Source organism: Nematolebias whitei, chromosome 17 (assembly GCF_014905685.2).
Source record: "Nematolebias whitei isolate Nwh7 chromosome 17, NemWhi1, whole genome shotgun sequence".
Taxonomy (NCBI): Eukaryota; Metazoa; Chordata; class Actinopteri; order Cyprinodontiformes; family Rivulidae; genus Nematolebias; species Nematolebias whitei.
In genome coordinates, this window is record NC_056514.1 from 12946636 (window position 1) to 12953882 (window position 7247).

Sequence of the window (7247 nt, forward strand, 5' to 3'; positions counted from 1 at the left end):
TATATATATGTATATATTCATATATACATATATATATATAAATAATGTTACCGTAGTCAATGGAGGGAGGGAGAGTAGCGGTGCAAACACCTCCAAATTGTCAGACTTTTCATTGCCATAAGGCTTTCCCATGGGCATCAACATAGTTGATCTATTTTTAATCCTACTGGCTGTTTCTTTAGGTAAACAAATGTAGTAGTTGGTGTAGTGAACTACACCATTATATATATATATATATATATATACACACTTGTATATATATATATATATATATATATATACTTGTATATATATATATATATATTAGGTTAACTATTTATCTGAGGATCAGACTGCTTTGAGTTTAACTACATCATTCAAGGTGGCTGCAACAATGAAGCAATTTTAACAAAAAATGTTATACCTCCACCAGTTTTACAGATATTGAGTTACACTTTGATGTGCTGTTAGCTTAAAATCATTCTCAACACATAGGCCTACACTGATAAGTGGTGGCACAAGGATGGATTATTTATAATTTTTCAAAAAGAACTCAACAGGTGTGCAGCTGGTTAATTTGTGTAGGCAGCCCCATTCAGAATGGCTACCACAGCTAATTAACCTGGGCAAAAATAAAAATATATGTAACTTTGTCAAGTTCACAGATAATGTGCTCAAATTTGATGTGGCAGTAACCGACAGTCATCCCCATGTCATCCTTCAAATGTTGCACATCAGATTATGCTCACAATATGGCATGATCTAATCACTGAATTAAACATCTACAAATGATTTACCTTTGGATTCAACTTCATTCAGCATAGTCGCCACAGCTAATGACTCTTAGCCAACACAGAAATAGATACAGTACCTCAGTTTGTTTTACAGATATACAGGTCAAATGCTACCTATTAGTAGCTAAGAGTTATCATCAATACGTATTCAGTTCAATTCAGTTTATTTATATAGTGCCAAGTCACAACAGAAGTCATCTCAGGACACTGAACACAAATATTCATAAACTGTATTTATAAAAGTAAGTTAATAACAATAATTATTTGAGGAGCAGATTGCTTTGAATTTAACTCCCATTGCAGAACTCTCTGTGAGAGTAGCACTGGCTTCAGCTCCAAGATGGCCGCTGATGATCAACACCTGGCGGTCATCTCCCTGACGAGCTCCTACCACTACTTAAGGCTGCAGTCAAGTCTACTCGATGCTGGAGCATTGATTCCCTCCCGGTACTGATGCTCTCAGCCCTTTGTTTCTAAAGTATTTCAAATACTTACCTTGTGGTTTTTGTGCCAGCAGCTCCTCGTTTGCCGTGCCCGTTCCAGTCCTGGTCACTCAGTTCCTGTCTGGTCTCTTGTGCCTTGCCTTCCGGATCTTGGATACCCGTGCTCTGTCTCTGGGACTCATGCTTCCTGGACCCGTTGGACTCACTCCAGTACCCAGGAAGCTGTAAGACAAAAACAACAAATTCAGTATCAACTCAACTGTGTCACTTACCTGCTCCTGCCTAAAGACTATTCCCCTCTTCTAGGAGTTCCGGTCCCAGGGCCTGTACATATTGTATATATCGAACACTGTAAATAAATAACACTTTTTGAATCTTGAGTCATTCTGGGTCTCGTTACAACTGGGTTGCCCGAAATTACAACACTCTCATCTTGAACAAAAGCATGAAGGTGACAGTGGAAAGGAAAAACTTCCTCATGAGGAAAAAACCTTTAGCAGAACCAGGCTCAGGACAAGAGACCATCTGCTTTGACCGACTGTGTTTTAGAGGAACTGATACACAATGGCAGGTCAAGAATCACATGTTGAGATAGAAATAATATCAAATGAAAATTATTCAATTTTAACAATTCATTTAAGGAAACAAGGTCAGTTTGTCCTCTAGTAGTCTAAGCTTAAGACAGCATAACATGCCAACCATAACTATAGTATTTATCAAAAAGGAAAGTCATAAGCCCAGTCTAAAAACTGAACAATGTGTCAGCCTCATGGACAGAAACTGGAAGTTGTTTCCACAAGAGAGGAGCCTGATAACTAAAACTTCCTCCCATTCTGCTTTTGGAAACTTTAGTATTCAAAGCACTAACACAATGTGAAAGATCTTAAAACATGCAACAAAATGTCATTTAAAAGGTTTGACCAAATGACTAAAACTCTGTTTCATCTCCTAATATGAGGATTTTGGTAAGTAAGTAAACTTTATTTATACAACAGTTTTCATAGAAAAAAAATCACAAAGTGCTTTACAGAAATACAAAATGCAGGCTTAAAATAAAACAAAAACAACAGCTGATAAAAACAGTAAGAACAGCTGATAAAAACAGAAAGTAAAACATTTAACTAAAAGCTTGTCTGAATAAAAATATCTTAAGCTGCTTTTTAAAGGAATCAGCAGAGACGGTCACATGAAGAGACAGGGGCAGGGCATTCCACAGTCTGGGGGCTACAGCCTGAAAGGATAGGTCGCCTGAAGTTTTAAACCGGGTCTTTGGAACTTTTAGGTGGTTCAACGCTGAAGACTGAAGGGTGCGGGCTGGAGAATAAGGTTTAGGGTTTAGTGTCAGGGTTAGGGTTATTGTTAGGGTTAGGGTAAGTTTCAGTGATGTAATGGGGGGTTCCATTTAAAGCTCTAAAAGTTAAGATCAACATTTTTAAATCAATTCTAAATTCAACAGGCAGCCAATGAAGAGAAGATAAAACTGGTGTGATGTGTGTAATGAGAGATAATATGCGTCTGATATTATCCTTTATTTAAACGGATTCTTTCATTTTTCTGGACTGAGTACTATCGTGCCTTGAATGATTAAATGTGGACGGAAACGTGTTTAAATTTCTGACTCACCAACAACAGTGAGCCGTTTAATTAAAAACGATTTAAAACACATCACACATTTACATTAATTGACAGATTGATTGCAATTAACACAGCTTAATTAATGAGCTTTACAATGAGAAATCATACGGCCATGATTTCTTACTTGCAACTGAAATACAACAGACATTTCTGAAAATATCTGGATTAATTACTGGCAGATAGAAGAGTTTTAAAGATGGGAAAATGAAGTTTAAATGGAGAGAGATGGGTGAGGGAATGTGTCTGTATAACCAGATCAGCACGCTTCTCTAGACGCAGCTTAATCCACAGTACACTAGCAGTTGAAATCGACTCTTTACCTTTGCAGACGATAGTTTCGGCTCCGGTGTAGAGTTTTCTTTCAACTCTTTTCAGCGTCTCCGTAAGAACAGCTGTGACCTCAGGAGTCGTGAGATCATCACAGAACAGACTTCCTCATTGTTCAGAGCGTTCGTCGGGTAGAGCCACAGCGAGACGTTGTGGCATCGACGGACTCTGGTCACTCCATTAGAAACTGCTTGAACTTCTGTTCTTCTGAACTTTTCTCGTTCAGGAACTTCTGGTTCGAGGTTCTCTCTGGAACGTTGTTCAGCTTGGAACTTTGTTCTGCTTGGAACTAGGAAGTGTTGACCCTTTTAAAGAGGTCACTTCCGGTTCCTCTGAGAACTTCCTGATTGGTTGAACGAACCAACCGGGGTGTGGTTTTAGTGACGTCAGAGGTTATTACAAGTCAAGGAGACAGAGTAGATTGTTTTAAGAACAGACAGAAAGATGTTTTGAAGAAACAGAGACATTTAGGAGCCAGTCTCCTTCTATCTATCTGAGAGAGTTAAACATGACATTTCGTTCCGATAAACATGTTTTTGACCGTTCCTTGACTTTTGACGAACTCACTCCTTCTCATTTCAGACAGAAGATCAAAAATGCATCATTACTCTTGTAACAGACATTAACTTGATTTCTACTTTGAATGAGGATTAAAAATCATTAATACTGTTTCACAGTTGATTTAAAGTAAGTAGTTCACTTCAACATTTAAAATGGTTTGAACTTTTGATTATCAAGACATTTGTAAAATAGTAATGATAATATGAAAGAGAGTGTTCTTTCAATTGACCAGTGCAGGACACACTCAGAAAGTCTCTGGATGAGCTTAATTTGTGTTTCTGGACTCAAATCAATGAAATAACAGTTCCTGTTCCAGGAAGGCCCTCAGGGTCAGGTTTTTGACCTGAGGCTTAGTTCACTACATGTGTGACCTTCTATTAGTTCCTGTTAAAAGCCTCACAGCAGTGTTCTGGACCAACTGGAGACTAGCGACAGCAGATTTGTTAAACCAAGTAAAAAGGGAATTACAGTAATCTAAATAAGAAGAGATAAAAACATGAATAATCATCTCCAGGTCAGATTTGGATAACATTGCCCTCAATTTAGAAATGTTTCTCAGATGATGAAAGCAGTTTGTACCTGAAGCTTTGAATGTTTGTCCAAAGACATTGACTGAGAAGAGGAGCCCAGAGAACCGAAGTGTTGCTTGATCCAAGGAACTTTTTGTTCAGGAGCAATGATCAGGGTTTCAGTCTTGTTAGAATTTAACTGAAGGCAGTTGTTAGCTAGCCATGCTTTAATATGGGAAACACGGTATACTAATTCAGCTAACTTGTGTAATTCTGAATCATAGAACAAACAGTACAGTTGAATGTCATCAGCATAGAAATGGTAAGACACATTACTGAAGTTAATGATAATCTTTCAGGGGCTGATGTATAGAAGGAACAGAATAGGACCGAAGACTGAACCCTGAGGAACACCATACAATAACAGAGTAGTCTTAAACTGTATGTTATTCACAAACATGGAAAAGGTTCTGTTGCTCAGACAAGAGGAAAACCTCTTAAGAACAGTTCCAGAAATTCACAACTCATTTTTCAGTTGATGTATCAGAATTTTGTGGTCGACTGTGTCAAAGGCTGATGACAGATCCAATAAAATCAAAATGCTGCTCTGACCAGAGTCTGCAGCCATAAATATGCCATTAGAGACTTTTAACAAGGCAGTTTCAGTAGAGTGCATCTTGCAGAAACCAAACTGAAACTTATCCAGAATATTATTACTTTGCAAGAAAGTAGTCAACTGCCCAGCCACTTACTTCTCCAGAATGTTGTCAAGAAAACGCAGTTTTGATATTGGCCTGTAATTTCAAAGCACAATGGGGTCCAAGATGGGCTTTTTCAAAATGGGACTTAAAACTGTTTGTTTAAAAAAAACATGGAACTGACCCGGTTGAAAGAGAGATGTTAATTAATTCAGCAACATATGGGCTGACCTTTAAAAACAGTGACGTTGGTACAGCATCTAGCACACAGGAGGAAGGTTTGATCTTGTTTAGAACAACCTTCACATCCTCTAAAGTGACAAGTGTAAATGAGGACCAGGAGCAAACTATAGAGACAGAACTGAGGATGTCACCAACAGTTGATTTTACACCTGCCCTGACATTGTCAACCTTTTCCACAAAATAGTTTAAAAATCAGTTGCAGTCATCTAATGTGAATACAGGCACCAGAGGGACTTTTCATTCATTCAACCTTTATTTAAACAGATAAATCACATTGAGCCTTGACGACTCATTTACAAGTGAGACCTGTTTGGACAGACAAAAACAGTGGTTAACTGGACATATGTATGAGTTGGAGGTGAAAAAAATTCCTATCAGACTTTTTTTTTTCTTGCCTGAGAAAAAAAACCCTCTAATATTAAAAAAACACCTCAGACAAACAAGCACATATTTACGTAGACATTCTGCAATCGGAGACGAGTGCGGTCAACAACGCTTATAGATGCTCTCAAGGTGACTGTAATCAGTCAATGTCCTCTGGTGAGATCCATAAACATTCTTGAGGTATGTTGAGGAATGGCCAAGGATAACATCTATGAGAATCCAAGAGTCCTGAAATGATGACACAACGTTTATTCATCTGGTTCATCTGGTTATCAGTTGGAAATTCCTCAGGGAGGGGGTGCTGAGCATCAGATCACATTTTCTCCAGGCGAATTCAGATAAGATGGCCTTCAAGACCAGCCAAGGGAACCAAAATTTAGATAAACACACAGTTGTTTTGGGGACAGGCAGGACTTAATGATATCTACCTTGAGTCTGTGTTGGTCAACTTCGTTCCGAAATGTCCAAAATAACATGGCCACACCGATGGAACGTGACTGAGTAAAATCCCCAAGATCTGATCCATTCAGCCCAAAGCATTTGAGTCCGGGTACACGAGACACAAACCAAGCCATCAAAAAGACAAGCAGCATAATCGGGTCCAAATTTGCTGCCGACGACTTCCTTGATTGTAGATAAACCAGCAACCAGCCGAATCCAAAATAGCAGGAACCAGTTATTGAAAATCCAATTAAATATGTGTCCTTAAAATCCACAGATGGCAGCAGAGATAGACACATCATCAAGTCTTCCAAGTTGATGAGATATCCAGCTGCGTGCGTGCCAACAGGGCAAATCGGCTTGCCTAAAGCCTGTCTTCTCTTCGAAGAAATGTTGTGCATTGAGTTGAGGGACCAACTGGTCAAAACAGTCCATAATTATGGTTTGGAAGAAATGCAAGAGAGTCTCACAGCAATTTCACAGACAGACAGAGCAGCAAAGCAAAGCGAAGAGGTAGGGAGGGAAGCATCTGATCTCGTGGTGGGTCGTTCACAAGTGGTGAACTGTGACTGAAGGTGAAACCATATTATTAATGTATCAAACAAGATTTTAGGATTTTTTTTTCTTATTTATACTCAGAAGATTAGAAAAATATCAAGGTCAAGGCGTCTTTATTGTCAACCGCATAACATGTGGTACATGAGGTGGAACAAAACTATGTATGCAGGTTCCCAGTTACATCCAACAAAAATACAAGTGGTAAAGAAAAACAGTAATAAGACCCAAGACATGAACTAAGAAACACACTAAACTAAAAAATACACTAAGCACTAATAGTACAAAACAATGTGCCAAACAACAGCAGCACAAACATGAGTGTGTGTGAGCAGATGAGGACGAATGAACACAGCAACATGAAATAAATCAGCAGCATGAGATCAGCATCATGGATAATCAGCAGCACATATCAACAATCAAGTGGCATTACAGTGATTTTGTTTTTCACAGCGATTTTTTCACAGTGATTATTCTGGTTAGAGATTGTCTGCTTTCCGATGGGCAAAGGTAACCACTGGAGGTAGTGATAAGCACCTTTGCTTGCAGCCTCTCCTCCAAGGGGTCCGGAGGCTTACTTCAGCGCCGTGGTTTTACCTATAGCTATCTAAAGTAGCCTCATTAAGGCTGCGGCGAGGTGATTCATCCAGAATATTAACGACCTTAAATCCGTGAGTC